Source organism: Sorex fumeus, unplaced genomic scaffold (genome assembly GCF_029834395.1).
Source record: "Sorex fumeus unplaced genomic scaffold, SorFum_2.1 ptg000262l, whole genome shotgun sequence".
Taxonomy (NCBI): Eukaryota; Metazoa; Chordata; class Mammalia; order Eulipotyphla; family Soricidae; genus Sorex; species Sorex fumeus.
Genome location: NW_026606319.1, coordinates 339,068 through 352,517, shown reverse-complemented (window position 1 = coordinate 352,517; position 13,450 = coordinate 339,068). Strand labels below are relative to the sequence as shown.

The 13,450-nt window shown below is 54.7% G+C and overlaps 1 pseudogene; it reads left to right on the top strand.

Moving 5' to 3' along the window:
* LOC130018336 (vacuolar protein sorting-associated protein 33A-like) overlaps nucleotides 1-13,450 on the top strand; it is a 67,084-nt pseudogene that overhangs the window by 13,409 nt on the left and 40,225 nt on the right.

Here is a 13,450-nt window from a genome sequence, read left to right as displayed (position 1 = left end):
TACTGTTTCACTTGTGCATTGTTCCCTGTGCTAGCCGCTGGGTCCTCGCAGAAATGTTCCGAGTGTGACTGTTGGGTTCTGCGGGGTCAGGTGGTGCAGCAGGGCTCTCCCAGGCTCCGGGTGGCGCCAGCACTGCTTCGCCAGACCTGGCACTACTTGCTGAGGTTGGTTTCAGTCGGATGTTGCAAGGAGCTGGAGTTGCAGCGGTACTGCAGTGCCTGGCACACAGCCGGCCCGGGTTGGATCCCGGAGTCCCATATGGTCTCCGAAGCCTGCCAGGAGTGATCCCTGAGCACCACCGGGGGTGGCCCCCAAACGAACCAAAGTAAAATGCCCTTGGGAAATTGCTTTAATTAGTGTGAAGGGGGAGCTGCTAGGGCCCAGGCCCCGGGGCTCTGTGTCTAGGCGCACCTCGGGGCACAGGCTGTCAGCCTCACTGTTCTGGAAGGTGCCTTCCCGGTGATGACTTAAACTTGGTGCTTGCTTGCTACTTTGCATGCCTCTGGGAGAAATGAGCATTTCTCCCACTTCTGAAATGCTCGTGCGTTAATTATGTTTCAGCGTCTGAAGACTTCTTTGATCAGTTAACCTTGGAGCAGGAGTTTATGTCCGGAATAGACACTGATAAGGTACGTGAACAATAAAACCGTTTTAGCCGATAGTTAACCAGATTGGCAAACAGAACTCGAGGTAGGAAAGGAATCATTTTGATTTCCGTGTCTGGCCTAAATACCTGCCAGGGCAGAGCAAAATGTGCGGAAAGAGATTCTGCCAAGGGATATGTTTCTGTTGACCGGGAGTGGTGTGTGTGTGTGTGTGTGTGTGTGTGTGTGTGTGTATGTGTGTGTGTGTGTGTGTGTGTTCCATTGCGTGTGTGTGTGCATGTGTTCCATTGCTGTTCGCTGTCCTCAGAGAAACAAGACCCAGCCCTGAAGCCCAAGACTATTGAAGCCCATCACGGATAATATAAGAGCGTGGGTTATATGATCGCTTTTCCTGTCTGCCCGTCAATAAATCCCGCATTCTCACTTGCAGCAAGCAAGCGCCCAAATTCCCCACAGTCCCTGCTACTTTACTGATGCTGCTGAGGTGTCGCTGACAAGTGGGACAGTTGCACCCGCCCGCAGCCCCTGGAGCTTAGGTTGTCCAGGGAGTGTGGGCAGGAGCGTGAGCCAGTCTCCAGCCTCTCCTTGATTGGGCCTCTCAGGGGCCCGGGAACTCCCAGGCCTGCAGGCCCAGACCCGGCGCTCACGCACAAACCTGCCATGACTCTAGGTCAACAGTTATATCGAGGACTGCATCGCCCAGAAGCATCCGCTCATCAAGGTGCTCAGGCTCATTTGCCTGCAGTCGGTGTGCAACAGTGGGGTCAAGCAGAAGGTTCTGGATTATTACAAAAGAGAAATTCTCCAGGTCAGTGTTTCTAAGTGACTCATTTGCCAAGGGAGAAACTTTTTAAAAAGGCAGTTGGCCTTGCACGTGGCCCACCTAGGCTTGATCCCCGGCACCCATGTGGGTCCCCTGGGCCCCACCAGCACTTATCCCTGAGCACAGGAAGTGGGGGGGCAAAAGCAAACAAAACAAAGGAGACATCTGGAAAATAGCACGGCAGGAGGTGTGGTTGGCCTCCTTTTCTTACTCAGTTATTTGAGTACACTGTCATCTATCTTCCTTACCTTGGGCCCATGCATTCTGGCTTTAAAGTGAAAATGTGGGGTCCAAAGAGCTCGAAAGGGGCTGCAGCAATAGCACAGTGGGTAGGGCGTTTGCCTTGCACGCAGCCGACCCTGGTTCAATTCCCAGCATCCCATATGGTTTCCCGAGCACCTCCAGGAGTGCAAAGCCAGGAGTAACCCCTGAGCATCGCCGGGTGTGACCCGAAAAGAAAAAAAAACAAAAACAAACCAAGAGCTAGAAAGGGGTAAGGCACTCGTCTTGCATGCTGCCAGGTATGACTCAAAACAGTAGTATCAAAATGAGAGTGAAAATGTTCGCTCCCTCTTCGGAAGTGGGAGATCTAGCAGGCTCCCCAACTTCTCTTGCAGACATACGGCTACGAGCACATCCTGACGTTACAGAACCTGGAGAAGGCCGGGCTGCTGCGGCCCCAGCAGGGGGGCAGGAACAGCTACCCCACCTTCCGGAAGACCCTGCGCCTCTGGATGGACGATGTGAATGAGCAGGTGAGCCGAGTCTTCGAGCACACGCAGTCACATGCACGCCATCTAATAGGCGAGCCGAGCCTTCACGCACATGCACGCGCGCCAGCACACACACAGACACGTACATAGACACACACACATTTCCCCAGTGGTGTGGCGTCTTGCTGGTGGGAAGGCGCTGCCCTTGCAGAAGCCAGGGCTGAGTGGGGCTTGTTGGGGGACACTTTTTGAAGATGGGGGCTGGGGGTGGGAAGCGGGGGCCCTTGTCCACTTAGGCCTCAGGGCGGGGGAGGCTGGTCTGGGCTCAAGGAAGCCTCTGGTCAGCGAAAAGGCCAGCCTCAAGTAAGAGGATTGGGGACCAACACAACTGACTCACCGTGGGCAGTTGGGGCTGCTGGACTCAGAGTCACTGTGAGAGAGGGGGGTTTCAGACTGGGGGTCACTGTGATGCTGGGGGCTGTCACTCTCACCCTTGGGAGATTTGGGCGTGGCTGTGCTCTGAGACCTCGCCCCCGGAAGAATGCCTGAGAGTAGCTTGGCTGGGCTTAGAGCTCTCCACATTCCCTCCCCCCAGTGGGCCAAGTTTCCATAGGAGAAGTTTCTCACCAAATCGATGAACAGTTTTTCTTCTGTGGGGGTCGGATGGAATCTTTCCCGGGCAGACCGTTGAATGTTCAGACCCAGCGGTGCTGGGGTTTGGCCACGCCCCTGCCCTCTGCACGGGCTGCCGGGCACTGGCACCTTCCAGCACACAGGGACACCAAGCAGCTTTCTGAGATTGGTTTGAGACAAAAGGACTCAGGGCCAGGAGAGGTGAGGGCAGAGCCATGCGTCAGCTCTGCACCACCAGGTCTGATGAATAAAGCTGTAGGGGTGGGGGTGGGGGGGAGAGAGAGAAGGAGAGAAGAGAGAGATTGGGAATTGGGTAGAGGGTGGAGATGGCAGGGCTCAGCGGGGTAGGCTGGAGCACACTGTGTTCCTCCCCAAAGTCAAATCCAGGACGGCAGCGTGGAGGACATTTGCCTTTAATGCGGCCAACCCAGGTTGTGATCCCTGAGTGCAGCACCAGGAGGGAGCCCTGAGCACCGCAGGGTATGGCCTCCGCCAAAAAAAAAAAAAAAGATCCCATGGCCCATTAGGCAGAGAGGAGTTGCTTGACTCCAGGTGTCCCTCTCGAATCCTCCGCAGAACCCCACGGACATCTCGGCTATGCCCCCCTCAGCATGCGGCTGGCCCAGCTGCTCTCCCGGCCTGGTTGGCGCAGAATCGAGGAAGTTCTGCACATTCTCCCGGGCCCCCACTTCGAGGAGCGCAGCCGCTGCCCACGGGCCTGCAGAAGAAACAGGTTTGTGAGGGATTTTGTTTTTGTGACCCGCCTTTCCCCTTGATTGAGTCTTGGCAAGACCTGAAGCCTCTAATCTTACATTCTCATTTTCTAGAAATACAATTGCCTACATTTTTCATTCAAACTCTTGAGGTTCTGCAGTGTGACCTCAGGGCTGGGTGCAGGGTGTGCGGGAAATTCTGTTTCTCCCACATGCCCGTCCCAGCCTGTTTCCTACTGGTTATTTTCAGCACATGTTTATTTGTTTGCTTTGCTTTGGTTTTTGCTTGGGGCCTCACCTGGTGATGCTCAGGGATTACTCTTGGGGGTCCTCAGGGGTCCATATTTGACTCTTTGATGCCAGGGAAGCAGCTTCTCACTGAACTGTCTATCTGGCCCCCCGGAGTTTTTCTTTTTTAAATGTTGTCTTTTTCTGAAAGGTGGTTTGTTTGTTTGCAAATATGATTTTATATGTTTTGTGTACTATCTTTATGTCAGGGAGCACTTCTGAAATATTTCTCTTTCAAAGTGTCAGCTTGGCTCTTAGGGGCGCCCGGGCCAGAACTCTGGCTCTTTCTTCTGTGCGGTGAGGTTTCTCCATGCTTAGTCCCTTAAGACAATCTCTGGACCCAAAAGCATTGATTTATGTGAGTTTTCAACCAGATGCTTTTCCTATGACGTACTTTTCACTGGAAATAGGGAAAAGTGGGCATGGCTGGAGCTCTGGCAGGCCGAGTGGAAACCTCCCCCCCCCCCCAAAGTGGGTAACCACCACCTAGAGTGTGCGACCCTCAGCCTCAGCGAGAAAGGGAGGGAAAGGGAAAATAAATACCGGAATGAAGGGGAAGATGCAAGGGGGAAACACATCAGCTTGATAATGTCCTCTAAAAACGGCGTACCAGGGCCAGAGAGATTGTAAGGTGGGTAGGGCACTTGCCTTGCCCCTGGCAGACCCGGGTTCGTTCCCTGGCACCCATATGGTCCTCCAAGCCCCGCCTGGTGTGACCCCCAGTGCCAAGCCAGGGAGTCAGCTTGAACCCGTGCATGGCCCCAGCGCTTCTGGTGCCTGTCTGCGCCCTCTGCGCCCTCTGCCATTGGAAGCTTGTGCAGGTGTGTTTGAGACGCGATCGCATTTCCCTGCGTTCTTGGGCGTGTGAGTTGATTTGTGGTACTGCTGCTGTTGGTCTCAAGACACGACCTTTCGAGAACGCAGGTGCATCACCAGATTTCCAGGCCCCCTTTCCCTCAGCATGTTGGTCTCAGCAGCACCTTAAGAGAAAGAACCTGGGGCTCGCTTGGTTTCTGGGCTGCTGTCAACCAGCTCCCCGTGGGTTTGCTCACGTCCCTGGGCTTCGGCCTGTGGAATCCAGAACTTTCCTGGGCTCCCCCAATGGTCTCTCCCCACCCCAGTCTTGGAGCAGGGAAGGGCTTGCATGCCCTTGTGTGGTGATAGGACAGGGGCCTGCCCGACCCTGTGTGGTGACAGGACTTGGGGTTCACCTTCCACGCGAGTCATTGCATGTCTGGGAGAGGCCTCTCTGCTCCTTCTGTTCCCAGTCAGCAGTGCGGAAGCGTTGAGGAAGCGGCTTGGTCACCCCAGCTGAGGGTCGGGGCTGTCTAGGTCACACCCAGGGTCGTTCCTGGCCCTGTGCGGGCGGGGTGGGGCCATCCCAACAGGCAGACCCAACACAGGTCGGAACCAAGGGCCCCACATCCCCCCGTGGACGCTGCATTCACGCCTTCTCTCCCACCCTGACCCACGATGGCCCCCAAGTCAGCATCCCGGCGGGGGTAGCCACGGCTCTGCTCACCTGAGCTGCTCGCAGTGGCCCTCACTCCGGGTATTCTGCTCGAGGGACCCCAGAACTTGGGCACCCTGGCGTGTGTCATGTGAGCAGTCAGATTGGGCTCCAGGCGCTGGGGGGCTCCCAAAGAACCACCAGAATAATTCCTGAGTGCAGAGCCTATCCCTTGAGCCTCGCCGGGTGGGAGTTGTCAGAGGTGTCTCTGTAGTAATACGCCGTTTTTAAACATGAATGTTTTGTTTGGGTGCTCGGGGCTGGGCAGGGCCGGGCAGGAGCCGGCTTAGCTGTCCCAGTCAGACACAGTTCCCGCTCTGAACCGTCACCTGGGCCCCTGAGCAGTTCGAAAGAGGCCCCCTAATGCTTTCCTTCCCCTGCATCATCCTCTGGTCTGCTCCAATGCAGAGTTTCCGGTTCTTTTCTGAGGACTCTTTGGACATCCTGACCAGGGTGGCTTAGACTCAAGTGTGAGGCTGCACCCCAGACCTGGCGGAGCCATCCTACGGGGTCTTTGGGGATGTTATGCTCACTCTGGGCCAGGCTCTCTGGGAGGTCTCCCTCTGCACCCCGCCCCCAGTCTGCACACCTCCACGGTGTTATCTTTTTATTGTTAATTTTTTCACCCGGAGATGCACGGGTGTTACTCCTGGCTGTGCACTCAGGATTTACTCCTGGCGGTGCTCAGGGGACCATATGGGATGCCAGGATTTGAACCCAGGTTGGCTGCATGCAAGGCAAATGCCCTCCCCGCTGTACTATCGTTCCAGCCCCGACACTAGAATCTTCGACCTGGGGATCCTTGTTCCTTCAGCTCTTTTGCATGGAAGGGCGGGTGTGAGTCAGTACTGAGCGGCTGTGAGCGTTGGGGGGATTCCATGTCATGTGGGTTGTCCGTGAGTTTTCCGAGGCATGTGGGGTGTCCCCTGGTGGGTTCTGCAGGGCAGCTGGGGCTGGGACCCGGGTTAGGCCAGAGACGACCGGCCTCACCTCCGGTCACCTTCTCTCAGTCCTGTTTGCCGGCTTGCTCTTCTCTTCGAGCTCTTGCTAACTCTGATTTTCCCCCCTGACACATAAAAATTTCCTCTATCTGGATATTTTGAAGTTGAATGCCAGCGTGAGGCGGGTGACGGGGCTCGCTGATGACAGTGAATAGATGCCGTTTGCATATGTCCTGTGCCTTCAGGCTGTATATAGTCTTGAACTGTGTCTGCAGCTCCTGAAATTTTGTTTGGAACGGAAGACTGATTTTTATGTAACTTCCTGATAGAATGTCGTGCGGTGCTGCCCGAGGGGTAAGGGGTCCTCGGAGTCCTAAGGGGGGAAAATGACCCAAATTGAGGTGCTTCCTGTGTGCCAGTGTCCCATCACGCCACACCTCCCAGGGCTGGTGTTTCCCTGTCCAGAAGACGCTGGACAGACGTGAGCCAGAGCTCTAGCAGGGAGGAAGCATTTGTGCTGCGGGATGAAACAGAACTGCCTTCGGAAACCCCAGCTTTGAGTCAAGCTGACATTTTCAAGAAATACAAAACAGACTTTTTTTCTCCCATTTTTAGTACCAGCGCAGATAATCCCCTAAGGTTATTTGCTTCCCTGAGAGATATTTAGCTTACCCTTTCAAGGTTCATTTAGAGCAGATCTTGGCGGTAGATCAGAGTTGGGTGCTAACCGAGTTCAGAGTGTTTGCCTATTTGCGGCCTTCTTTGTCTGTTAAGAGGAGCCGTAGTTAGAGGCCTCCAGAGAAAACAAAACACAAGCACCGGCTTCCTCCAGGCTTGGTTCCTCTGGTCTCAACCCCTGGCCACTTGTTTATGCATCGTCCCCAGAGCAGGCGGGGGACAGAGGCAGAGAGGGTCTGAGCAGCCTCTGCATGGTGCTCCCCGAGCAGTGCTCCCTATCTTTGTGGCTTCTGTTGAGGTTCTGAAGTGAGTCATCAGGTTCTAGTGACAAATGTCTCTTGTACAGCGTGACACAACGATGGAGTTTGTGCCATCAGTCCCCGGGGTGGGAGGAGGGAGCGTCGGGTTTTGGGGGTCAGTGGCAGGAGGATGTGACCCATAGCATGTCGGCTTTATCTCGGGTGGGGGAAAATGGATCGTTTGGGGAGGAGTGTGCTTGGAGTACAGATTTGCCGTGTTTTTCTGGATTTCTCTCTCTCTCTTTTTTTTTTATTTAGGAGTACTGCTATTTATCCAGCCACGGATTAGCTGATTGAATTGTGCATGAACTCCACCTAACTTCTTTTTTCATTTTTTATGATTTTATTTATTGAATCACCATGAGAGCAGTTACAAAGCTTTCAGGTCTAAGTCTCGGTCATACAATGAAACACCCATACCTTCACCAGTGCCCATTCTCCACCAACAACAACCCCAATATACCCCCATCCCACACCCTCCCCCTACGTGTGGGGCAGATGATTTCCAAATTATTCTCTCTCGACTTTGATCACATTCGGTATTTTGACACCAGACTCACCATTATTGTTTGAGATTTTACCCCAACACTCAGATCTGCTGAAAAGGCAACAGTAGACACTTTGTTTTCTATTGCTGGTTATGAATAACCTATGATGTAGTGTGGCTGCAGTAGTGGCCGCGCAATTTTGAAATTCCAAATTTGAACACTTCAATCTGGAGGGATTTCTTCCCAAACCTGCTGGGTTCAGAGATTTGCTCCTGAGTCTCTGGCATCCTGATCATTAAGCAGCTTGATCAGGAGTCAGAGAGGCCGTTCATGGACGATGACTTGGGGTCTCGTTGGGACGGGGAGGACAGGACTGGCTCCACCCCCATCCTGTGAGGCCCAACAAGTTTTGTCACTGAGGGCCCAAGCCTGACTGTCCAGTGACCTCTGGAGGATGGCGGCCACCTGGCTGCCAGGGGGAACAGGCCAAGGCATGAACCCATGGGCCCAGCACTGCAGGGACCAGACGCATTTCTGCCAAAATCTACTGGGTTTCGAGATTTGTTTCTGAGTCTCTGGGATCATGGCCATTGAGCAGTTCAATCAGGAACCAGAGAGGCCTCCAATGATACAGCTGAGCCGGAGGTGGCTTGTGGGTGTGTTTCCCACATACCTAACTTTTGGCCGTTTCCTTTCTTGGTAAACTTTGCCCCAAGTTTGTGGGGTCTGGCCAAAGGCACAGCAGCAATTTGGGGGTATCTGGAGTCTGAAGGTGCCATCAGGCTGCTGATGCACTCGCCTAACAAGTGGTGTTTTTCGTTTGTTTGTTTGTTTGTTTTTAATGTAGGAGTACTGCTATTTATTCAGCCACTGATTAGCTGATTGAATTGGGCTTGAACTCCACCTTACTTTTTTTTGTTTTTCATAATTTTATTTATTTATTATTTTTCTTCTTATATTTATTTATTGAATCACTGTGGGAAAAGTTACAAAGCTTTCAGATTTAAGTCTCGGTCATGCAATGATCAAACTCCTTTCCCTTCACCCTTCACCAGTGCTCATTTTTCACCACCAAGAATCCCAATATACCCCACCTCCCACCCACCCAATGCCTGTGAGGTAGATGATTTCCCCTTAACTCTCCTCTACATTGATTACATTCATTATTTCAACAAAAGATGCACCATGATTGTTTAGAATTTACCCCCCGACAATCAGAATGGCTGAAAAGGCATTGTGAAATACATTGTTTTCTATATAAAGTTTGGAGTTCCGGGGCTGGAGACATAGCACAGCGGGTAGGGCGTGTGCCTTTCACGTGGCCAACCCGGGTTCGAGTCCCAGCATCCATATGGTCCCCTGAGCACCGCCAGGAGTAACTCCTGAGTGCAGAGCCAGGAGTAACCCCTGTGAGTGCAGAGCCAGGAATAACCCTTGTGCATCGCCAGGTGTGACCCAAAAAGCCAAAAAAAAAAAGTTTGGTGTTCCTCCCCTCCAAACACAGGTGTGAGGTGCTGCGTTTCGCTGAGCAAGCAGAAGGAAAGCAGAGAGCTCGGGCCCAGTGGTTGATGCAGATTGCTGGGCCGGGCCGTCGAGCAAGGGAAATTTGGGGATCTCTGGGACCCGTCCTCGGGCCCAGTGCTCTCCGGGGCCCCTGGCTTGGTCGTGTCCTACGAGTTGGGGGCGAGCCTGGCCTTTGTGCTTGCGTTGCGTTTGGACGGGCAGGTGGGGTGTTCAGGGCCCAGCTGCTGACACCTGATCCCGCCCTGGCCAGGTGGGAGGACGGAGCTTGGCGGCTGGCCCCGGAGATGCCCAAGGTAACCAGTCAAGGAGATAACCAGAGTCAGTCCCAGTCGAGTTGGGTGATAGGCTGAGATAACGCACTGAGCCGCTGAGGCAGATCCTGTCTGGGGACGCTCGGGCACCTTGATCCCAGGCCAGCCTGGCCTGGCAGGGGGCGGGAGCGAGTGGGCGCCAACCTCGGCGTTTCCGTGGCTCGGAGCTTCCGGGCCCTTCCGCTTGCTCTGCTGTTGTTTTGTTTTTGGGTCACACCTGGACATGTTCCGGGGTCACTCCTGGCTCTGCACTCAGGACTTACTCCTGGAGGTGCTCTGGGGTCCCTATGGGATGCCGGGATTGAACCCGGGTCAGTTGTGTGCAAGGCAAACGCCCTCCCCGCTGTACTAGAGTTCTGGCCCCATGGCCCAAAACTTAAAGAAAAATCCTTGCTGGGGTTGCCCTGTCCCTGGCGCCCTGTCAGCCTCGTGGGTCTGCACACAGCTTGTGCGACTGCCTCGAGTGGCCAGTGACAAGGGGCGCCCGCCTGGCCTCCTGCTCCCCAGGGCTGCTCTCTACCCGGTGCTCCCGACCCTGCAGCCCTCAACTCCTGTCCTGTGTTCCCTCCTCTTTTCTGTGGTGTCCACCTCCTCTCTCGGTGGCCCTCCCCCTGGGGTCACCCCCCTTCCTGCGTGGTGCTGGGACAGCAGAGCTGCCGGGTTTGTGCCGGCTTTGTGCCAGGTGCACGTGTGACCCCGGGGGCTTGGACTCAGGACCTCATGCTTGTGAGGCAGTGCTCAAAACCCCCTCTCGGACATTCCTCCCCTCCAAGCTGAAGGAACGGACTTGACCCACGTTCAGGCTCACACCTCTGCTTCCTGCCGAATCACTGCCGGCCGCTAGCAGGCCAGGACCTGTGTGCCACGCCTGTGTGAAGCAGGGACGTTCTGGGGCGTGAGCCTGCTAGCGTCTTTGTCATGGACAAACGTGATCCCATCACAGGATTTAGGGTCACGGTCCAAACACAGGAGCATGGGGGTGTGGGGGTCGGGGCTTGTTCAAGCCGGAGACTCTACTGGGCTCACACACGGCACTGAGTGCTCAAGTCTCAGGGAGACAGTGAGGCTCAAACACATTTTCTTTTTTTTCTTTTTTTTTTTTAAATTTATTTATTTATTGAATCACTGTGGGAAAAGTTACAGAGCTTTCAGGTTTAGGTCTCAGTCGTGTGAATATCAAACACATTTCCCTTTACCAATACTTATTTTTAACCGCGAACCCCAATAGAACCCCACCTCCCATCCCTTCCAATTCCTGTGAGGCAGATGAGTTCTAGTTAACACTCTGTCTACTTTGACTCGATTCATTGTTTCGATAAAAGATGCACCATTATTATTTAGAGTTTACAACCCCCCCCCCCCCCAAATCAGACATGCTGAAAAAACGTTGTGAAATGATTTGCTTTCTACAGCTGGGTTGGATATCTGCTATTTTACTTATTAACCCTGGAAGTATTTCTATTAAAAGTTAGATAATTAAGAGATTGGTTTCTGTGCTCTGGAGTCGTGGCCGTGCCGGAGAGCCGCTTGTGGGGGGCAACTGGCGACTTCGGTAGGGCGTGAAGAATGGGCCGGAACGCCCCCCTTCTCGTGAGGTTTTTGCCGCCCCCGACCCCCGGCTCAAACCTGCTGTCCACCAGGCTCCCGTGTGGCCGCCACCTTTCTTTCCAGAGAGGAGAGGGCGAAGGGGGCAACACCCTTTCCCCTCCGGTCAGTCATGATGGTGCGGTTTAACACATAGTCCATTTGCTTTTCTGCTCCAAGCTGCTGGTTCTCTGTGTTAAGTCCTTGTGCTTCTGGGGCCGTGGCCGTGCCGGAGAGCCGCTCGTGGGGGGCAATTGGTGACCTCGGTAGGGCGTGAAGCTCAAACACATTTTCTTTCGCACTGTTTTTTTCTTTTTTTTTTTTGCTTTTTGGGTCACACTCAGGGATGCTCAGGAATTACTCCTGGCAGTGCTCAGGACTGGTGATCGAACCTTGGTCAGCCGTGAGCAAGGCAAACCCCTCCCCACTGTGCTCTCACTTCAGCCCCTCCTTTTGCATCTTTTTGTGTTTTTTCAGAATTGATTGACTTCCTCGTAGCGTTTGCTGGCCCTGACGTTCTCTGTAGAGTCCCTTGTTGCACACTGTGTTTCGTGGGCACCTTGGCATCAAGACTTGGCGCTTGCCTGGTGCATGGCTCACCCCATAGGTCCCCTGAGCACCGCCAGGAGTGATTCCCGAGTGCAGACCCAGGAGTAACCCTGAGCACTGCCGGGTGTCCCAAAAAACAAAAGGAAAGAAAGAAAATAGGTATCCTTGACCGGAAGGGTAGCCCAGGGCCAAGGAGCCTGCCTTGCCTGTGGCTGACCCCACCCCACCCTGTACGTCACCCCCCCCCCCCCGGTCCTGCCAGGATGAGCCCCCATGACTGGATCAGAGTCGGCCCTGAGCACCGCCAGGTGTCCCGTCCAGGTGTCCCGTCCAGGTGTCCCGTCCTGAGCCCCCAGGTTAGGTCACTCCGACCTCCCCATCTCCCCACCACTCCCCTGGTCCTGCTCACTCATCCTCGAGGGGACCCGCACTCATTCAGCTTGTGCTCCCATCCGAGCAGGCCAGGCCATACTCCTCTGTACAGCTCTCAGGCCTTAGTGGGCTGGGCCACTCCCTGGCCACGGTGCGGCAGGTGTTGCTCACAGCACTGGGGTCACAGAGAGCAGGGCTGTCAGGGTCGGGCTCAGGGCCTCTGCCCTGTCGCCGTGCCCCTCGCCCCCCCCTCCCGTCCACAGATTTTATGGCCTGGCTCCTGAGGAGGGCCCTGGGCACGGTCACTGGGTCCAGGTCCCACTCGGGGGATGCCGAATGACCTCAGCTGGAGATCTGTAACTGCCAAACATTTGTCAAACGTTTTCTGAAACCACTTTCTCAGGGCCCAGGGGTCCAGAACTGGGCCCCGCAGGGACCAGAGGGACATTGGCCAGCTAGTGCTGGCGTCTGCAGGGCAGCCCTCCGGAGCCTCAGCCGGACCCTGGCGTCACGAAGGGTGGCGCCTGCCCCTTTAAGAAGGGCCCATGATGCCCTCCTCCTTGCTGAATTCTCATTCTACCTTGGAACGTTCTAGACTCCAAGTGCCATTTTCAGTCTCTGCAGGAGACTGGCACGAGCCTGTTTGGCAGAGCTCAGTTCTCTAAGCTGCGAGTGCAGTGTGACACAGGTGAATCTGAGTCTCTGGGCTTTTTCCCCGCGTGCGGGCGGCTTTTTTCTCTAACAGTTCTTTAGTGTATGATAGTTTTTAATCTTTAGTTTGTTTAAGTTTTTTTAGTAGTTATATATATATATTTTGGGGGGTTGGACTGGGGGTTGGGTGGGGTGGGTTGGGGTGGCCATACCTGGCTGTGCCCAGGGGTCACCGTGACCGGCTAACGTCCCTGTGCTGACGGAGATCGAGCCCAGGACAACTGGATAGAAGGCAAGTGCCCTCCCCACTGTCCTGCCTCTCTGCCCCCTGCGGACTTTTCTATTAAATATGGAATGACTCTGAAGTCAGTGGGCCCTCATGGGGGCTGATGAGAAGCAGAGGAGAAGATGTCACTCCCCCGGGACTGGCTGGAGCGCTGGCACTGATGAGCGCGATGAGCCCTGCCAGCCCCACGACGCCCACTAGGCCTTCCCGGGGTCTCGGGCCGGAGTGAGGGGTTGCCCTTTTCAGGGAAAGGGAGTCGATCCTCGACCTCCTCAGGCCCCCGGGCCTTTGTCCTTCTCGCAGAAAAGCATTTCAGGAGATGAGCTTGAAGCAGGAACATTTTATTTGGAGGCTTTTAGGAAGGGGAAATGAGGGAGGGAGTAACAGGCTCGAGAGAGAGTGCGGCTTCTCCAGAGGCGCAGAAAGCCACTGAACACGTTAGGTTGCCTGGTTGCGTTCGGTCCGAGAAAGTCCACACCTCA